This window comes from Mus caroli, chromosome 2 (assembly GCF_900094665.2).
Source record: "Mus caroli chromosome 2, CAROLI_EIJ_v1.1, whole genome shotgun sequence".
Lineage (NCBI taxonomy): Eukaryota > Metazoa > Chordata > Mammalia > Rodentia > Muridae > Mus > Mus caroli.
In genome coordinates, this window is record NC_034571.1 from 121,264,193 (window position 1) to 121,286,171 (window position 21,979).

At 45.4% G+C, this 21,979-nt stretch overlaps 1 long non-coding RNA gene across 3 annotated transcripts in view; it reads left to right on the plus strand.

Moving 5' to 3' along the window:
• Window positions 1-654: 654 nt before the first annotated feature.
• Window positions 655-21,979, plus strand: part of LOC110290306 — a 28,937-nt gene continuing 7,612 nt past the window's right edge. For 2 of the 3 annotated variants that reach the window (XR_002377414.1, XR_002377413.1), the window contains exons 1-3: window positions 655-800; window positions 2,043-2,169; window positions 6,198-6,318. This is a non-coding gene — a long non-coding RNA (uncharacterized LOC110290306). The remainder of the gene's footprint in view (window positions 801-2,042; window positions 2,170-6,197; window positions 6,319-21,979) is intronic. The other variant, XR_002377415.1, reaches the window with a different exon arrangement.

The following is a 21,979-nucleotide window of genomic DNA, read 5'->3' on the forward strand; positions in this document are numbered from 1 at the left end:
CTCCAAACCTGAGAGGAGGTGCCTAGGGAAGCACTGTGGGCCCTGAGGGTCGCCCTCCCCTCCCCAACCCAGCCCCTGCTTTCTAGGCCTTGAAACCTCCATTCATTCTCCTTGGTTACCCCTACCCCCATCCCCAGGCTCCCCTGCCTTCTCTGAATGGCTTCTTTCACTTTTGCAGTGACCCAAAGCCACAGCTCTGAGAAGACCATTCTCTGGCTTTCACATCTGCATAGCATCTTGAGTGTAGGTGGGGTGGAGGTAGAAGGAGTTGTCCTTGAATCTAAGAGACTAGAGTTTGGAACTGGGCTCCCAACCTAGTGGCCTTGAAGATGGGCCTGTAACCCGTGTAAACTCAGGATGTGTAAACCATGGCCAGGCACACTCCCGTGAATACCCTCATCGCAGCATTTGGTGAGATTAAAGGTTCAGGTTAGTGGTTGAAAAAGAAGTCCCTTAGTCAGTACCAGCAAAGGTCTTAATTGTAGACGTGTAATATTCTCATCTAATAGCACCCCTTCCCGGGCCTCTCCCCTTCCCTTCTCCCTCTTGTGCCTCTCACTCCCACCTCTTATTGGGTCAGCCTGCCCATGACTGAACAAAAGCAGTGATGACTTAAGTTAGGGAGAAGTCTGGCACTGGCCGTGTGGGTGGTGGGGCAGCCCCAGGATACGATCAGGCACTTGTCTTTCTGATCTACCATCTGGAACTTGCCTTTCCCCAGATGACTCCACGTACCAAAACAGCTGCTGGAACTCCAGTAGATGAAGAATCTATATTCTTCATCTTGACAGTAGGAGGAGGTAAGGTTCTGTCGTCTCCCTATTAGGAAAGAGGAGAAAAGTGAGCAAGGGCCAAGCAATTATATGTAGTGTATGTAACACCCAGCTCTATCCCCACTGCTGTGGGGCTTTGCTGAAGCCGCTACATGGTAAGCATCTCCGTGTCCAGAAATAGGCCTTGTGGTCTCTCCTAGCTGCTAAATGTAGTCTTGTCTTTGGGCTGACATATAATAGGGCTTTTAGGTAAGCAGGACAGAAAGAAGACATATCTATTCCTAACTAGCAGGATTGACTATGGCCTGGGGATCCAGGGTGACCATCAGTGCCCTTCCATGGGATCTGATGCTGAACATGATGGACAAGGTAGTCCATGTTTCCATGTTCCGTGTGGACCACAGATGGAGGGACACAGTCCCACTACACAGAGCACAGCAGCGCACAGCAGCACCAGCCTGGCTGAGTGAGTCCAGGAGGGAGGTTGCTTTGGCCTCTGGCTAGGCAGAAACCTTGTCACCTCTTGACCAAGCTCATTTACATGGCATCTGGTTTGTGCTGACTCAACACCCAGGAGGAAAGCTGCTCTTTGTAACGAATATTCTAAGGTTAAATGAATGATGCACTGGGGGCTCCTTCCTGCTCTCTGCAACCACTTCGTTCATGCTGCCTCCCCTCCCCCCATCAATGTTTCTTCTATTCCCTCCTCCAAGAAACCCCTGTTTAGTCTTGAAGCCCTAACACCCAAATTCCTCTCTCTATAGACATTCCCTCCACTCTTCTGCACTCATTCTATCCTCGGTCTTAATGTGCTCTCTCCTTTTGCTGAAGTTCTTCGCTGCCCCCTCCCATCACAGAGACAGGAGGACCAAGAGGGAAAATCCCACCACCCCTACTCAGACTCCCACGTGTGACCTTTTGTTTGTGGCTGGATGACTGAATGAAAGCAGCAGAAGGAATGAGATTTGGTTTCTATGCAAACTAAATCCGAACAGGACTTTCTGAGCAGGGCTGTCGGGCGTGAACCCAGGGCTGCTGAGTGTGGACCCAGGCTATCTCCATCAGCTCTGGGTAGCAGTTCTCATCTCCACTGATCATTCACCGTGCCTGGCACACAGTAGTGCCACACGACTCCCAGGAGGGTAGTGATCTGTGTATTCTCCGACTCTGAAACACTCTTTTCTTTCTCATTCCATGACAGCACTTTGCTACGGGGATGGGGGGCTGCAGGGGGAAACGTGCTGAATTGGCAGCTTGTTTGTGTTCTAGGGGGAACAAAAAATTCTGCACTGCTTTGCTGTGCAGTGCTGTTCTGAAGTCAATGTGATTGTTGCCATCAGGGAAGGAACAGAATGTGGATGTCAGAGCCTTTGCCAAAAGCCACCGGCATTCTCAGGTGAGATGAGGCTGGCCTCAGAGCAGCCAAGGCCCCAAGCAACACAGAAAGAGATGGAGGGAGGGCTGGCAAGAAGGCACGTGTAGCTACACCTAATAAACTCCACTCCTAGGACCCACCAGGTGGAAGGAGAGAACTAACTAACAAAGTTGTCTTCTGACCTCTGCATGGACCAGAGCATGCACCACCACAACTATCACCCTGACACACACATACACAATTTCTTATAAACATGAAGGGAGTTCTATTAAAAAAAAATAAAGAGAGAGGGGTGAGGGGCTGGAGAGAGGTGGAGGGAGACATCAAGATTATGGGTTGTCCGAGTGTGTAGTGGTTTGAATAAGAGTGGTCCTCCTAGACTCATAGATTTGAAGGCTTGTTCACCAGGGAGTGGCACTATTTGAAAGGACTAGGTGGTGTGGCCTTGTTGGAGGAAGTAGGTCACAGGGGGGGGGGGAGGGCTTTGAGATTTGAAAAACCCAACCCAGGCCCGGTGTCTCTCTTTTTCCTGCTGCCTGAGGATCCGGACATAGAACTTTCAGCTCCCTCTCCAGCACCATGTCTACCTGCATGCCACCATGATTCCCACCATGATAATGGATTAAACCTCCGAAACTGTGTGGAAGCCTCAGTTAAATGGTTTCTTTTATTATAAGAGTTGCTGTGATTCTGGTATCTCTTCACAGAAATAGCTCAATGGCTAAGACAGAAGCAAGACTTAAAACTTCATGGGTGGAAGGCTACATGTAGCAAAACAGAATATTCCAGAAATACCACACACCATGGGAGAAGGCAGTGCCACATAGTAACCTTAGTAAGGGCCCTGCAGCTGAGGAGCAAGGCATTTGCAACCCCAGCCTCCCTGCCCAGCTTTAGGAGCCTGCTACTATTTTGGGGGAGTTTCTTTTCTCATCTTAAAAAATAGTCTCTAAGTCAGTCACTGCTGAGTGTCCCTGGCTCAGTTCTCTGTTGCTGAGATACAAGAACCTGGAAATCTTAGCAGGTGCCCTCTGGATTCAGATCCACGCCAAAAATATAAGAGGTAAGAAAAGAGGAAACAGGTCTGGTGAATAAGCCAACAATCCCCCCTATGTTGGAGTCTGAGGCAGGAGGATCAAGTTCAGTGCCTGTCTGGGCTACAGTGTCAGTCAGAGGCCAACTCCTAGTCCTTTCAAATAGTGCCACTTCCTGGTGAACAAGCCTTCAAATCTATGAGCCTATGAGTCCTTGTTGCCAAATAGGCCAGGGTGTAACTTCACAGCAGGAGGCTTGCCTACCTTTCACAAGGCTGTAGGCTCAAGTGTTGGGAACTCCCAAGGAGAAAGAGCAGAGGGGGAAGAAAGGAAGTCTTGGCTTGGGTCTTGCGAGAGCCTGGTGGGTTTGTGGCCATGCAGAGCTGACCAGAAACACAAAGCTAAGGCTCCATTCTGTGAGAAATGAGTTGTCAAAGAGATGGTGAACTGAAACACTTCAGCCATACACTAGAATATTATTCAGCCACAAAAAAAAAGGAGTGATTCACCTTTTTTTGGTGGTGGTGGCGGCGGCGAACGCCTTTAATCTCAGCACTTGGGAGGCAGAGGCAGGTGGATTTCTGAATTCGAGGCCAGCCTGGTCTACAAAGTGAGTTCCAGGACAGCCAGGGCTACAAAAAGAAACCCTGTCTCAAAAAAAAAAAAAAAAAAAAAAAAAAAAGGAGTGATGCGTCCATAGTTGTGTCAGTGTGGGAGAACCTGGAAAGCCCTCATGCTAGGTGACAGAAGTCAGACACGGAGGACATATTCTACTTCACTTCATTTACATGGGACACCCAGAATAGGCTTTGGATGCAGGCAGAAGGTGTTTAATAACGCTGTAAGGAGGCAGAAACAGAAAGCATGGGGCTTAATGGACGTGGAGTTTCCCTTTGAGAATGATTGTGAACTGGGCAGAAGTGCTTGCATACAGGGGAGGAGTTCTAAGGTCTACTACCTCGTTCATTCGGAGCGAGGAGTTAGTTTCATATGTGAATTTCAGTTTAAGTTTTAAAAATACTTCCCTCTAAAACTGGAGGTTCCCTGATCTTTCATAAATAGGAAATGAGCTAGAAAATCTATGTAGCCCTCACCAAGATAACACATCCAGTCATGGATTGCCATGCGGCTGCCCCGTGGGAAGGGGCTCCCTCAGCAGAAGCTAGGAGCCCAGTGGTCAGGAAGGCTCCACAGAGGGTTTATCTTGAGGGGGAAGATTCCCCTGTCTGCTCTAATGGCATTTGGGAAGAACAGGACCCCTCTGAGCACCCCCACCCCCTGCTCAATTTGGAATACCAGTGCCTTTCATATCTCATCTCCAGGGTTCTGGAGTGTGTGAGGCCATTCATGGATCTTAATGTGTAATTAATTGTCAAGTGCTGGGCTCCATCTAGAAGCCAGAGACAGCCTATTAAGATTAGCCCAAGTTATGACAGCAAGTTGCCCCACAGCTCTCCCCTTTGTCCCTGCCGATCAAGCCCTTGACTTTCAGCTGGATAAAGAATGATTCTTTCTGAGCTGTTCGTATATGAACTATCTCCCTTGCAGCTGGGTGAGATCACAAGAAAGGAAGTCCAGGATATGAGCCGGAAAGAGCTGGATTAGTTAGAGTAGGTAGCTGGCTAGAGGACCAACCACAACCCATCTCTGGGTTTCTTTTGCACAAAGGGTTAACTATTTGTATCAGAGCCTTGTAATTGCAGTTTCCATAAAAGGTAAAGGACACAGATAGTAAAGGCAAAGGACTGACGATGTTGAAGGCTCTGTCCTCATGCCCAATCTTAATTCTTTAACTGGAGGTAATGCAGAAGAACATTCCTCTCTTTGTTCACTGAGGAAGACCCAGAACTACAGCTGTCACAAAAAGTCTTCACTGAGCTGTCTCGTGGCTCCATGGACCAGCCCTTAGCTTGCTAATTTAGATGGTCTTTCACGCAGACACATGCTGGCTTTAACCTTCCGACGCAGGCACACTGGCCAAGCAGTCTCTGAGCACCAAAGAATGAGCAAAACTGGGTGGGAACATTCAGTAGGCAAAACATCATCCAACCGCACAGGCACAGTAAAGGCTGCCCGTAGCCTCTGCCCTGCTCTAATATACCCGAGGTTGTGTGGAGCCTCAGGTAAGGACCCGGGGAAAGGGAAGGGTGGAGTCAGATCAAACTCTGGGTGGGCTCTCACTGCATAATTAGGCTTCTTTGAAACAGTGTTTCTTCTGCAAAGACCCAGTGACACAAGGCCGGGAATATGTATTTGTCAACTGCTGTGTCCTGACACTAGAACCTACTTGGCACACGTTGTGCATTCAGAATAGCTTAATGACTTTGTTTATAAGCTGCCCTTAATGTCAACATTCTGAAATCCATCAACGTCACCAGCATTTTCTCATGAAGGAGAAAATGCCTCCAGGCTTACACAGAGTCTTCAACTGACAATGGGGGTGAAGTACCAATAAAGCAGTTGCGCACTGAAGATATGGGAAATTGAGCATGCCCTTAATGCGTGCGGCACCACCGCAATCCTCTGCCTCAGCTCAACCCAGCGACATAGCACACTACACAGCAGCAATTGCCTCTGTGAGCACACAGCCAGACAGAGCGTCAGCTATAGAAAATACCACCTCATTAGCTCAGGGGAAAGATTAAAATTCAAACTAGAAGTATGTTTTCCACTGAGTGAGTGTGTGTGTGTGTGTGTGTGTGTGTGTGTGTGTGAGAGAGAGAGAGAGAGAGAGAGAGAGAGAGAGAGAGAGAGAGAGAGAGAGAATAACAGATTAGAACAGTCCTCTCCTTTCTCAGCTGGCTGCTCCTTCTCTAGTCTTGATCCCTGGAGTGGACAAGGTGGGCAAAGTTTCAAAAAGGGGGTGGATAGAGGGTCATGTGGAGGCAGATAGATACTGCACTGAGGCACAGAGAGGGTGAGACAGATAAGTTTCCCTGTTTCAAAACTGCAGCCCAACCTTCTTCCTCAAACCTCCCCTCCTGCCCTGTTTTAGATTCTTTTGTTTCCCCATAGTTCTCCAAACCCAGACCTTGGGTTCATGTGATCAGAGCTAGAGGTCAACTGTATGGAAGACTGTCCCATCTTCAGAGAGAGGTTTTCATCACTTATATATCATTTAACCTCTACAAAAAAGGTGAGATAACAGTTTTGGCTGTAAATGAATATTCCGGACTGCACACATACTTGTGAGTCAGGCATGGTTCTTCGAAACTGTATAGACATCAGAACCAGTAGAGAAATGTCCTGAACTCTTACCCACTCTGGAAGACAGGGAGGCCTCAGGTCTGTCTGCAGCATGGAAGGGTCCACCCTGCAATAGGAAAAACAGACCATATGCAGTGTTACATACTCTCATGCATAGGTTCAATAGGGAGGAGATTGAATGGACTTCTTTATCGTTCACTGTTGACATTAACACCACCAGTATCTGCACTATCGCCCACATGATCACCTGGATCTCACAATGCCCCAGGCACTGCAACACTTGTCTTCTCAGGCAGTTTTGCATGAGTTTCATAGGTTAACAGGAAATATCTCTCTTTGCTTTCCCACTGTTTACCTAGGAGACACAGCTTTGGTGAGGCAAGGGCCCGTACTCAGACACCTGCAAAGGGAAATTTTTATTAAGGGCAGAACTCTGGGCGATACATGAGTCATTGCAGGGAAGTCAGAAACAGAGCTTTGGAAGTGAATTCTAACTCCACGTCCCTTGTATCCTGGGACTCACTCTTATGAAATCTGACTCTGACTTGTTTCTAACAACAAATACGGCAGACATGATGGAGTATCACTTCCAAGATTAAATAACCAAAGACAGACAAGCTTCTGTCTCCAGGGCACTTTCTCTTTCTCCTGTGGATTGCTCACCCTGGAGGCAGTGAGACTGCACATCATGAAAGACTAAGGCCTGACACAGCCATGTGAGAAGGTTGAGATGGATACAGCCACCCAGCTGTGGTATGTGGTGGTCTGAATGAGAATGGACCCCACCAGACCACTGTCCTGGGCTCATATATTCAAATGTTTGGTCCCCTGTCAGTGAAACTGTTTGGGAAGGATTAGGAGGTGTGACCTTGTTGGAAGAAGTGAGTCACTGGGGTAGGCTTTGAGGTTTTAAAAGACCGTGCCAGGCCGTTAACTATCTCTAACTCCTGTTTGTGGATCAGATGTAAGCTCTCAGCTACTGCTCCAGTACCATGCCTGCCTGCCTGCCTGCCTGTCATGCTCCCCACCATGATGGTCATGGACTCAAACCCTCAGCAACTATGTGCCCCTAATTATTTTTTTTAATTCTTTTTAATCAGGGTTCTCTAGAGGAACACAACAGATAGAATGAATGAATCAACTAATCAATATACATCTATACACACATTCATTTGTTCTATCAGTTGTGTTCCTCTAGAGAACCTTGACTAATATAGACACCATAACCAAGGCAAATTTATACCTGATTTTTATCTATATGTGTGTCTATATCTATATATGTGTAGATTCAGATATAGATAAATAGATAGATAGACAGATAGATGATAGACAGATGATAAGTAGATAGATGATAGATAGATAGATAGATAGATAGATAGATAGATAGATAGATAGATAGTAACAGATTTATTAGAATGGCTTACAAGCTGTGTGGCCCAGCTAATCCAACAATGGCTGTCTACCAATGGAAAGTCCAACAATCCAGTGTTGTTGAGTACCCAAGACCAGAATATGAAAGAAGTAGGCACTGATGCCAGGGAAGGAACAGACTTGACAGTGAGAGTAAGCAAGCGAAGAGAGATAGCTCCCTTCATCTGTGTCCATTATAAAGGCTAAGTAAATGTGGGTTCTTTAAATCTTCCATTGTGTGTCCTAAGTCATGACCACCTTCTTAAAATATCCTTAATAGAGAGAAGAAAGGAATGGAAGGGCCTATGGCTTGTTCAGCTATGCCATGACATCTATAGTCTCAAAATATAGTGAATAAAGCACAAGTGTTGGTAAAGATGAGAGGAAAACACATGATTAGATGGTTGGTAATTTTACGTAAGTTGCTATGTCTAGTCTCAGCTCAGCAACACACTGAGGGCGAATTTTTCCTGGCAGGCCTTGCTAAGAATAATATTTCATAGCACCCAACATTCATCATGGAGTATAAAAGTAAACAAATCTTTATTTATTACAATGTTCCAATAAATAACACATTAATATGATGTGTGAAGGCCAGAAGCTACAAGTCAAACGAGCAGCCTGACATTAATAGGGAAAACTCACGGCTCCTCTTGTAATTTATGGATTTGTGCAGAAATTGGCGCTCATTTCAGAATCAGCTTCAAGGGCTGTGGGAACAATGATGGCAGCTGCTGAGAGGCTGTGAGGGCTCATTCTTCACTGTCAAATGCAGGCAGGACCCTTATTTAGTCCACCTAGCTTTTCAATTCATTATACGAGGCCTTTAACTGGTAGCCCGAGGCAAGCTAGAAGACTCACGTGGTGGTTCCTTCCTCTAGAGTGGTAATCTATTTAAAAGCTTTTTTTTTTTTTTTTTTTTTGCCAACAAGTGACTGTTTGCTTAATTCCAGTTGTACATGGAAGGGGTTGGAGGGAAAGATTTCGCAAAATACAGAATGAATGTATATTGTCTGCATGCGGGTGCAGGGGAGATCCCGTGAAGTTGTCTGGACTGCCTCCCTGTGAGACTCGTGAGGACCCACTGAAGGTTTATGAATAAGGGCCCCAGCACTTGCATAAACTGGGGTTGGTTACAATTCCCTACAAGTTACTGTCATGACAAGGACAATACCTTTCCATCTTTTCTTTAAGTCTGGTTTTAAACTCAGAAAAAATGAGTCTGAGCTTTCTATATGATTTTTTTCCATGTATCAGACAGATGAATGGTCATCACTAGGACCTTGCAGAAGGCTCAAAGGAAATTTTACCCTAGGGCCTGAGAGCATTATAAGGAATTTATTTTGGCAATAGTACCATTTCTTCCAATCCCTCAGCTCCTGTCTCCTTCCCTCCATGTCTGCATTGCCCAAGTCTCCCAGGACAGATCTTTATGGGTCTGTAGAATGGGGTTCTAGTTATGTGCCCAGCAACATCTCCATTGTTTCTCAAAATTTTGTCCTCAATAGCAGCATCCCCAGATTAGATTCTGTTGCCACCATCAAAGGAGGGCAGTCAGCATAATTACTCAGAGATGGTGTTCAGAGATCATTGGGAGAAGCAAGCTCTGTGTCGCCTCTGCTGATTCATTCATGAGCCTAATCAGCAGGCAAATTCTTCAGCTAAGTGGCCAGTCCCAAGAAGCATGGTATACATTTCCACCAAGGGGTTCTGGATCCATGAGCAGAGAGGACCTAACAGCTGGAAGAGCTGTTCTTTTCCTGATATTCATGGCTCTATATACAGAAGCTGAAAAAGAAACTTCCTATGCTCCCGTGCACTAGGACCCATTCAATGGAGAAGCTGAACACTTCCTTTAAGGGGCATTCATGTGTTCTCCCTGCTTCTCCAAGCCAAGATGCTATGTCTGGGCAAACAACTATTCCCTGTGCATCGAGAGAGACCAGGGAAAGCTCATGCAAGAACCAGCTAGAAAAATTCCCAGAAACCAAAACACACACACACACACACACACACACACACACACACACACACACACACACACCAGTGACAGTCTGGAGAGAGAGAGAGAGAGAGAGAGAGAGAGAGAGAGAGAGAGAGAGAGAGAGAACTTTGAAAAATCAATCTACTTCTTCAGCCTTCAAAAAATAAAATCACATTCCAAAAGGAGCCCATAATGGGCCTCAAACTTGGGACTTCAACTCTGGCTCATGTCTTGACCAGCAACTAGTAGGCAGAGGTAGGAAAATCAGGAGTTCAAGGTCATCTTCAGCCAATCAATCAATCAATCAATCACTCAATCATCAATCAATCAAAATGGCTCAGTTTCAGAATGTCAGCCAGATTTCCCTTACATATGAAGTATGTGTGATCAAATATGTTTCACAAAGTAACTTTGAAATGTGGCATCCCTAGGCATAGAGATGGAACACTAGAGCTATGTAAAAATCACCTGAAAATATATTTCCTTCAAGCTACTTGGAAGTGGGGCAGTCAGTGACTTAGAACGAAGTTTCAATCTCACTGTTACCTTGAAATAGTTAAAATCACACCCCTTTTAGTTTTGTGGTCAGAAGACACACCACCTGATCCCTGGCATCCACAGAGAAGCTGTGCCCCGGGCAGGGGCTGGGTCTCTTTCCTCAAACAATCAAAGACCCCTCTTTTCCATTCATGCCTCTTTTTGGCCTTCACAACACCAGTCCCTTCCATTTCCTCCCATCACACCACATGTCTCAGAGGCAGACACACACACTTTCCTAGAAACTGACTTTCCTTTGTGCTTTCTCTAGGTCCAGTTCCAATTGCATTTGTGATGTGGGTACTGTGGGGAGGCTAACCAGCATTTCCATCACTGTGACAAAATACCTGGGAAAAAAAAGCAACATATAAGGAGGAGAACTTTGTTCTGGCTCAAAATGTTCCTCTATGCCTATTTGGTTCCATGGTTTTGGTGTCTGTGCTGAGGCAGAACAGCATGGTTGGGAGGATCACAGGGTGGAACAGAACTGCTCACTCCATTTGGCCAAGAAACAAAGAAAAAAAGAGACAGGGGTGTCAATATTCTCTTTAGGGACACAGCTCCTGTGATATAACTTCCCTCCACTGGGTCTGTCACCCTCTAATAGCTGGTGACCAAGAGTTTAACGTAGGGGGACAATAAAGGTCCAAATGTCACACGAAGACAAACGCACAGAGAATGTGCCCACAGTTGCTACCACCTGCAGAATTATGACTCCAGCTCTTCGGGTTTGCAGAAAGACTGGTTCCTCCTCCTTCCAGAATTCATTTGCAAGGGGCTTTGTAGATTCAGAAGATAGCTCTGTAGCCTCCCATGAATTCGTTCTCTCTTATCCAACCTCAAGTTTTGAGTCTCCTCTTTCTATCAAAAAATGCAAACTATACAACATCTGACCTGGCTGTTGGCAGCCCTCAGCCACCCAGACATGAGTCACAACATCTCAGGCCACTTTTACAGCCTCGCTGAGCTGCCCAGAAGAAAGAAGTGAGAATGTTCCCACGACTGCAGTGAATGAACACGGTTGACCCCGGGACCCAACACTGCAATGACATTTTACAATCTCACAGTTTCTCTCCCTCGGAGAGTGTAAATTTCCATCTCTGCAGCTAAAACCCACCTAGAGAACTTGGGGGTAAGAGCAAATCCATTCGTTTTATGTGAGTAGCTATAGCAGAGTAGAAAAAAGTATTCCAAGTGGGACCAGCTGGTGTGGGGCACCAGTATCTGTCCTGTCAATAGTGTTCTTCATGGTCCCCAGCTCGCCCCACTCCTCCCATCTGGACCCTCTAACTGTGAGTTATTGTGTGTTGCGGTGGGGATGAGAGGGTTAGTTCATGGAGGACCCACTGAGACCTCAGAGGCATGTAAAATGTGACAAGCAAGGCCGTGGCATACATAATCGATCATGAACAAGCCCAGAGACGAGAGGGATTCCTTCCTGCCAAGATCCTTGGCCTTGGCAGAATTTGTGTGTGTGAACCCAGAGGCAGATCCCGGAATTCTGTCCAGGCCTTTAAAGCTTTCAAAGATTTGGCACTGATGTGACAAAACAACACAGAGAACAGAGTGGCTTCTACTTTAAAGTCTGCAGTAAAAGAGGCAGTTTACAGGAGGAGGTGAGGTTTTAGTATGAGGCTTGTAGAGCTGTCAGTCACCGGATGAGTTCAGCAGAGGAGGAGAGTCAGAGACACAATGCTTAAGCAGTGAGCAACTCAAGGGCCCCAGAGAAGGCTTTGAAATGAGATGGCACGACCTTGGGTCAAGCTTTCAGACTCAAAACATTTAGAGCTGGTTGTAACTTTAATTTAAAATTAAAAAAAAAATTTTTTTTTCTAGCCTTATTTTTAATGATGGTTCCTAAACACTTCAAGTGAGCTCCCTGGCAGCCATCACTGGCCACCAGTGAGAAAAACCCTAGGCCCAGATCTGGAGCCCACACAGCATCTTGGTAATACATTCTGCCCCATGTATAGGTGGGCCTAGAATACTTGTTCAAGTTCAGAAGCTATGTAGGGGAGGATCTAAGAAAAGATCCTCAGTTTGTGGGAATTCAGGGCTGAGTTCTTCCTTCCACACCAGACCCCTCCAGCTTTTGGACATGGCAACTGCACTCAGGACAAAAGTGGTAGGAGGGGCTTAGTCATCTATTCTTCATTTTCTAAGAACTTGGTATATCTGAGTTTGGAGAAGGAACACTTACCAGGAAAGTTGTGAAACTGAGGGAAATTACAAAATGCTCAGAGGCGGTTCAGGCCTCAGCCCAGATCTGTAAAAGCTTTAGAACCCACGGATTCCGGAACTGGTCAGAGAGATGAGCAGGTGGCTAGTGGAGGCCACGCCATCCTTGGCCTCATCCTGTCTCTCTGGATAACAGGCCACAAAGCTGCCTCTGTGCACTTAATGTCTTTCTGGCTTGGTTTTCTAAGAGTAAAATCAACCCCACTGTGCCCAGCACAGGAAGCCCCTGAGGACTGTCATTTCTCCTTCCTACACCTGGCAAAATGTGAATAAATTCCCCCAGGCCCACCCCCATCTATTCTCTAAGCCGAAGATACAATCAGTCATTTGAACTTCCACACACAAGTTTGGACATCTCAGCGGAGATTTGCTTTCAAATCCATGCAGAAGAACACATGATGTTGGGTGGGGGGTGGGGGGACCTGTTGCCCAAAATGTAGCGCACCATCTTCATGATATGGAATCACAGTCAAAACTGTGCAGCCCCCTATAGCGTGCTGTGGCCTTGGGTCCACTTGTTGGGGATGAGAAGTGTTGTGGGGAAGGCTGCAGAGAAGCAGGCCAGGTTACCCCTCTCTTCTTTTGCTCCCTTGCTGAAAGCAGAGGCCTCAAGAGAGGTTAAGATAAAAGGAACCAGTATTTCTGCAAGGGCTGCCTAGAGCAACCTTGCTGGATTGTTCTACATGCATGAATCCACTGCTAAGCTAAGGTGTACTTGTGTGGATGTGGGTGTCTCTCCAGGTAATGTGTTTGTTCATATAGAAATGATACATATACAGTTCTATCAGGGTAACTGTCTGTTTAGGAAAGATGGCTCCTCATTGTACAAAGAGGTTCTGCTACAGAGTTCTTTTATAAAGATAGACCCCCTAGCTCCTGTGATAACTACATTGTTCCACTTACCTAAAAAAACAATTTCCAAACAGTTGCCAACAACATCATGAACAGGCAGCCAGGTCTACCCAGATGGTCCTGTCCAGTCTGCCCTTGGGCCAAATAGAGTGTCTTAGTGAATGCTGGGAATTGATTAGTAATTCCAGGGGTTGTCTGCACTCCAGCACTAAGAGAGGCGGGTTGAGTGTCTTTTGTCTTATTCTCGGCTCTCTTGTTCTCCTGATCCAGGAGATAGAGCCGACCCTTGTCAGTCTAGAGTCACCTGAGGCCTGCAAGCAGACAAGGCCAGTGCAGATTTCCCCTTGAATCTTGTTTCTTCTCAGTGTGATCTACAGCAGCACGAAGGCGCTCTCCCATGGTGCCCTGGAGCAGAGCACTCCTCCATACAAGACATGAGAGCCATAAAGCGCAGTTTCCAGTTGTATGACTTCAGTCTTTTGTTGGAAAACGTGGAGCTGAACTTCCCAAGTTTTTTCTTTTCAAGCATGAGACAAAGAATGTGAGGAACATTTGGGCAGAATGTGTCTGTCAATCACAAAGGTAGTTAGTTATTCTTTGCTTAGAAAAAGCCTGCACCTCACGGGGCCCCCAGCTCCTCAATCATTTAAACAGCACAGGCTGATTTACTAGAAACGTCCCTAACCTCTCTTCTCACCCGGGAGACTGATACAGGTTGGCAGAGTGGCAGCCACTGTGTTTAAATGGCCACTCCCCTCCTGCACAGGAGGGAGATGAAACCAGTGTCAGGATGGCCTCTTAGGATGCTCGACCAGATCGGCTCAGTCTTGCTGCATCATCGAATAATCTTTTTCCTGGTTCCGGTGGCTTTCCTTCTGTGCACTGGGCCCCCTTCCCAGCTGTGAGTAAACGGACTTAATGTCAGTCACAGGCCCAAGGGCTGGAAATCAAGGGTTAGAAGTAGAAGGGTGAAGCCTGTGTAAGGGATGGTCTATCCACGAGGAAAGTAAAGGGGAGGGGGGAAAGAGGCTACAAAGGAAAGTTACTATGAAACCACACTAAACTGACAGGGAACAAATTTTAAGAAAACCCTAACTGGACACAGAGATGCATATACTTGGGAGGCAGAGTAAGGCAGATCTCTGTGGCCAGAGCTTGGTCTGTGTATTGAGCCAGGGCTACAAATATAAAAAGAGGGCCTGTCCCAACAAACCAAAATGAAAAAAAAATATTTTAAAGGAAAAGAAAGAATGAAAATCCCAAAGGATCAAGCTGAGGCAAGAAATAAAATAGTTCTTAAAGCAATAATAGCCTTTTAAGGCATTACACAGTTATAGAAAGGTCACAGTATCAGGAAATGTTTTTAAACTATATTACCCATAGATATTTGGGGGGGAGGGCAGCTGTTCCTCTTACAAAGTGTCATGGTTGCAAATGCAGATAAATACTGGAATTGAGTACAGGTTGTATCTTAGCTTCAAATATTCTGCCAAGGTACCCTGTTTGGCCAATGGACAGAGTGGACAGGGCCATCTTGTCCATAGAGAATCCTTCAGAGACCTATGAGATCAGTCACACATATGACCAGACCCAGGGAGCTTCCCCCGATCTTCAACCTACTGAGATACACATAGACTGTGATTCTCTCCAGAGAAGAGCTTGGTAGACAGAATGATGAAGCTTCCAACCAGTCATGAACCTACCAATTGTAGATACCATGCCAAACTCATGTAAAAACAAAACAAAATGAATCCCCTGTCACTTGTGGCAGTTCAGAGACCTGACTCTGGGGTCATGAGACTGGGTGAGCTGGCCCTGTCCCTCACCAGCTGCAGGACTTGGGAGAGTGAGCCCTGCATCTTCCTTGGGCAACACGGTAGAGCTGGCCCTGGTGGAGGGGATAGAGATAAGCTAGAGGGTGAGAGCACAGAAGAGCTGGCCCTTCATTTGTCTGCCCTGAGGTGGTGTGGGTTCAGGGGCAATGCCCACCCCAAGTCACCCCTCACCACCTGAGTTAGCACTGAGGACATGAGAGTGGGAGAGCTACCCTTGTCCCTATAATGGCTGTAGCCATTGGCTATATATATTGACTGGGCAACACATTGGATCTGACCCAGATGGAGAAGGCACAGGCAAGCCAGCCCCAAGGGTATAAGAGCAGGAGAGCTGGTCCAGCCCCTTGCAGCACTTGCGGAAGCGGGGCCTGTGCCTTGACAGTGGAGTTGGCCCTGGAGGCATAGGTGCAAGTGAGCCAGTAGGAAGGCGTGAGATGAGAAATGCTGACCCTGCCTCCTGCCGATGGCTGTGTTGGGCAGCCTAGTTTGGGCAATGCTGAAGACCTTGCCCTAGTGGTGTGGATAAAAGAGATGGCAGACTGACCAGTTCAGTGCCTGACCACCCAGGCCCAGATCCAGGACTCTGAGTTGGCCCATCCCAAAATCATCTGCAAATGGTTGGAACACGTGAAAGGGCCAGTCCTGCTGATACAGATCTCCATGACACAGGATAACAACAGGATAACCAGGAGGAGTCCCAGTGAGGATCCAAGATTGATGGTGTCACAGAAGCCAAAGACCTCGAACCAGAGCAATGACTCGTCGCAACGAACATTTACAAGTGAAGACGTGTGGCAGAGGGATGTCCTGTGGGACACACTGCGACATAATGAAGTTTCCATGATCAGATGTTTTCTGTGCTTTTTGTTATTGTTGTTGGTTGTTTGACAACTGGCTCTAAACCAGTGGTTCTCGGCCTTCCTGATGCTGTGACCTTTCATGCAGTGCCTCGTGTATGGTGACCCCCAGCCATAACATTATTTTTGTGTTTCCCAATGGTCTTAGGTGACCCTTTTCTCAGGGGTCACGACCCACAGGTCGAGAATCACTATTCTAAAGCATCCGATCATGAAACTCTTCTACTTGGGTGGCTTGAGATAACAACCCTCAGCTTCTCAAATGCTAGTGGCCTTCAAACCTTCCAATATCTCAGCCAAGTGTATGGTCTGATTCGATGAGTCTGTGCTGTGCTCTGGAATTCTGATTTTTCAGAAGCCTCCTGGGGGTACCACCACTGCTGGTCCAAGGACCACAGTTTGAAGCTGGTATTTAGGACAATTTACTTGGGAATAATAAAGTTATCAGGTTCAGCCTCTGATCCAAGCCTAGGGCAGACAGAGAAACTGTGACATCTGAGACTCCCTGCTCAGATTCCTGAGACTGTCAAGGTCTAAGCACCCAGATGTGTGTGTGTTCACACCTGAGGGAATCTATGCCATGCTGCTAACACTGCGCTGCATAGAAAGATAAATGTCACACAATCTCCCTTACACGTGAAAGCCAAACCGCCAATCTCATAGAGATTGAGAGTCAAGTATCTAAAGTTACCAGGAGGAGTGGAAGGGATAGAGGGGTGGAGGAGAATCCTTGATCCCAGGATTCGATTGCATAGCATGAGTGACTTCTAGTGTTACAGTATGGTTGCTATGGTTGACAGCATTTAACTGTATGTTTTAAAATCACAGGTAGAAAAGACTTTTGAGGTTCCTGAAGAAATAAATGACAAATGACAAATGCTTGAAGTGATAGATACGCCAATTATCCTGATATGACCATTTATATTGAAATGTACAATGTGTTGAAAAGTCACACTGTGCCCTGTAAATATGCACAATAATTATCTGTCAATTTAAAAAAACGTGCTGCAGCTTTTTCTCCACACCCTACGTCGTGTGGTAACACATTCAGCCTGGAAGTTTGAGCATTCATTCTGGAAGTTTCCTTTTGAGTCTCAGTCCCAGGGGTAACTTTAAAAAGCAAAGGCCTGAGACACCGTCTGATACCCAGGCCTGTCTGCCTGACTCTTTTGATGCCCCTAACCTCGGCTGATGGATGAGGTCCTTAACTGATGTTAATTCGCTCCAGTGCCAGTGACCAAAGCCTCAAAATGAGTGTGACATTCTGGCTCAATTCCTTTCCAGACTAACAACTGCTGACTGCCAGCAACACGGAACATATCAGACACCACGGAGAGGAGACTCGAGGTGGTCGGGTCAGAGCCAGGTCCCAAGACACCTTCCTCTGACCACTGAATAGTTAACTGGCACCTTAAATTATTTTAAGCGTAAAAGGTGGGAGGTCTTCTCTCCTTGTTCTCTAGCCGCCCGTGGTATCATGTGACCTTTAAATGAAATAGATCTGTATTGGGAATATGGCTGAAGAAGGAGGAGGAGGAGGAGAAGAAGAAGAAGAAGAAGAAGAAGAAGAAGAAGAAGAAGAAGAAGAAGAAGAAGAAGAAGAAGAAGAAGAAGAAGAAGAAGAAGATNGAGAAGAAGAAGAAGAAGAAGAAGAAGAAGAAGAAGAAGAAGAAGAAGAAGAAGAAGAAGAAGAAGAAGAAGAAGAAGAAGAAGAAGAAGATGAGGAGGAGGAGGAGGAGAAGCTAACAGTGTGGTTTTTCTACACATGTACTTTGTTTAGAATTTAAATCACTTTCTGATTTTCCTATTAAGCCTTGATCCAAATATGAACAAAGTAGAACATGTGGTCAAACAGAAGGCCTGGCCCAGAAATTACAGGAAAGATGTAGACAGAAGTTCATGCTGAGCTTGGGATTCTCTGGGCAATGAGCTTGGAAATCTCTTGACAGTGACATAGGTTTATGCAGAGAATGCCAGCCCAAGCCCTCTAGGGCTTGCCCTATTGTTGTAATCAATGGTAGAGAGGTGTCTGGTTTTGGCATGTCACCTGACCTATTTCAATTAGGGGTTACTCCGCTTCCTTGTATTATTTCCTGAGCTTGCCACCCAGGTGGAATAAGATACTATAGAGAAAGATTTTACTTGTGACTTCTGCTCTCTGTGACAATGGATGACTATCATGTGATATGGCCACCACTGTCATGGATTGCCTTATTTTAAGGAGTCTTCAAAATGCCACTCTATACTCCTGATTTCTCCCCATTGCTATGAGCTTTCTCATACAAACAAGGTTGGATTAATATCTATCTAATATCCTTGGTGACTTTTCCCTTATTTTCTGTGTCTGAATGAAGAATCAAGATCATAGAAGTTATTCTACTGTTTTCTCCTAAACTAGTGATTCTCATCTGGGGTTTGTATATCAGATATCCTACATATCATAGATTTACATGACAGCTCATAACAGTAGCAAAGTTAAAATTATAAAGTAACAGTAAAAATAATTGTGTAATTGGAGGTCACCACACATTAAGAAAGTGTATTAAAGGGTCACAGAATTAGGAAGGTTGAGAACCACTGTACTAAAGGTTCAAGTGCCCCACTTTTCCCGCCTAAGTTGAAGCCATCCCTTTGAAGTAGATTTCAACAACATTACTTTATATAATAACTTGGCATTTGACTATTAACTCAGTGATAGCCCTCATAAATTGTAGGGTTTTTGTTTATAATAGGGAACCAGAAATGTAGAAAGTGGAAAAATCAATATACCCTGAAATTATAGAGTTGTGCTACCTTAGCTCAAGGATAGTTCAAAAGCTAAAACCAATCTTTTCCATTTTGTGAAGCTAAATAAAAAAAAAATCAATTTTCCATTAGGATTCATTATAATGCTTGTGTGAGCTGATCCAGTCTCCATGGCTGCTTTAAGTTGGTGGTTAGAAGGATTCAGATCCTGAAGTGGGGCTCAGTGACACACACAAGGTGTGCTCAATTTCCAACAACGTCTTCCATCACCCCCTCCCCCGGGCCCCAGATCTCATTGAACAATGCATTCTTAGTTGTATGTAAATGCATATTCACAAAGTCTTCTATAAAAGCCATGCTTGCCAGTCACATTCATTGTATTTATCTGAGCATGTTTATGCGTTTGTTGGTATTGATTATATTGAGTGTACTTTGCACAGTGAAGTCGTTCACATGGGTAAAATTGGGAACCTTCCAAAACCACTCAGAATAACCACTGAATGAAGACATTGGAGAACAGGTCTGACCATGTTGCCGGTGTTCCCTAGCATGCGTTATGACTTGTGGCTGAGCCTCGTGATTGTTTCCAAGCAGGGTCTTCTGGGTCACAGAGGTGACTTGTTCATGTAGCTTGAAAGGGACTGGTATATGTGGTGTGCCCGTAGCCACATCCTGAGTCAGAACCGGAACACCAAGACTGATTTAGATATACTGTATGTGACAGAGCATAATTTCTCTTGCTGGGAATTGACTTCAGAGTCTGCCTTTTTTGTGGGGGTCCAGCTGCTAAAGAGGAAAAGTAGTTTATTCTTCTTTTCCTTTAAAAAAAAACCTAATTAACTAATTTTTATGTGTATGGGAGTTTTGCCTGCATGTATGGCTGTACACCATGTGTGCTCAGTGCTCACAGAGGCTGAAAGGTGTCAGGTTTTCTGGGACTAGAGTTACAGACAGTTGTAAGCTGCCACGTGGGTACTGAGAATCAAACCCAAGCCTTCTGGAAGAACAGCCAGTACCCTGAGCCTCTGATGTCTCCAGTCCTCCTCTTTCTCCTTAATATGAGGACAGGTGGCATTGTAAAGTGACTTGAGAGTTTCAGGACAAGGGCAAAATTGTATCTTGTCCTAGATACAATACCACAAATCAGTTATTTTCTTAAAAAATATAATTATTGGGACTGGAGAGATGGCTCAGAGTTTAAGCTGCTCTTCCAGAAGATGCAGATTCAATTCTCAGCACCCACATGGCAGTTCACATCTGTCTGTAACTCCAATTCCAGGGGATCTGACACCTTCACACAGACATACATGCAGACAGAACACCAATGAACATAAAAATAAATAAATCTAAGAAAGAAAAGAAAACCACAAAAAATTAAAGTATCATGTTTATCTTTGTGCCTGTGTGTGTGTGTGTGCATGTGTGTGTAGGGGTGTATATGCAGAGGTCATTAGACAAATTGGAGCTGGTATTCTCCTTCCACCATTAAATCCCAAGGGTTGAACTCAGGTCATAAGGCTTGATGAAGAACCTTCATCCACTGAACATCCTAGCTAGCCCCATAAATCACTTCTTAAATCAAGCAATGAATGCTTTTATCATTAGGACTCTGAGACACTCCTACTCAAGCCAAAACCACACTGCCTGAGCCTAAGCCCAACTAAGGGACTCAGGTTTCTGTATTGCAAAGAATGGGGCCATTTGTCTAGGCCAAGGGGCTTTGAGTTGCATTTCTGCTGAGTCTGAACTCCAGCCTGGAAATCTCAACACAGGAAGAGCTCTTGGGTCTTCTTGAAGTCACCTCTATGTGGCCTGGAGGGCAATGGAGAGATCCATTATTTTCCTGTCTTTGCAGGGTCTGGAGACACTGCCCCTGAACTCACTATGCAGCTCAGGCAGGCCTTGAACTCATGATCTTTCTTAGCTCCCGAATCAATCCTGGATAGTATTACCTGGAATTAGAAGGCTCTGCAGAGTCTAAATTCCTAGTCATCTGTATCAATTGCACAGGAATGTCACTGTGGGGCAAACTGACTATGTGACTCAGCACATAGACATACAGGTGCTGTTTAGTTCTGCTGCCCAGATGTCCATTATAGCTACCCTTGGCTTAAATATAAAGGATTCTAAGATTCTCTGCCTGATTATCATTTACTCGTGTGGGTTGTGTCTTTTACTTCAAGTTAGGAATAATAAGAGTAAAGGCTTTGGATAGAGGGGTGGTGCCTGCTTGTCCTGTGCGTATCTACTGGATGCTCTGAGTCGTTAATCAATGTGAAAAGAAAAAAGAGAGTTGGTCCATACCTGGCTCACATGGCTCCCAAACCATTCCTTCACCCATAGCCAACAATGTAGAAGATGCTGAGACACTCTCCCTGTCCTTTTTACTTTAAGATTTATTTTTAATTGTGTATGTATGTTTTTCTACATGTATGTATGTGTACCTGGTGCCCACAGAGGTTGGAAAACGGCATGAAATCCCCTGGAGATGGAGTTACAGACAGTTATGAACTTCCATGTGGGTGCTGGTAACCCAACCTGGGTCTTCTGCAAGGGCAGAAATCGCTCTTAACCTCTGAGCCATTGTGTGTGTCCTAACCACTGAGCCATCTCTCCAGCCCTAACCACTGAGCTATCTCTCTAGCCCTAACCTCTGAGCCATCTCTCCAGCCCCTGACTCCTTTGTTCTTAATTGACTTCTTGATGGAATGAAACCAATTATAAATGACATCTACTCAGTCCATTTACTCTCCATGCAGCGTCTGTGGGGGAGAGACTTCATTCTGTCCCCCAGGACCCTGTAGGAAATGGAAGATGTGAGCCTAACTTTCTCTTCTACAGTGAAACACTTTCAAAATGGAATCTACCCTAGTTAAAATTCTAAGGATGTTACAATTTAAAACTGTGCTCATGAATTTCACCTGCAAAATCTTTCCATCTAGCTTCAGGAAGAAATGATTCACTTTCAAAGTGATTCCATGACTTGCCCAATTCAAAACCATCACCATCATCTTAACCTTTGATTAAAGGAGGCAATGAAGGAGAAGAAGAAGAAGAAGAAGAAGAAGAAGAAGAAGAAGAAGAAGAAGAAGAAGAAGAAGAAGAAGAAGAAGAAGAAGAAGAAGAAGAAGA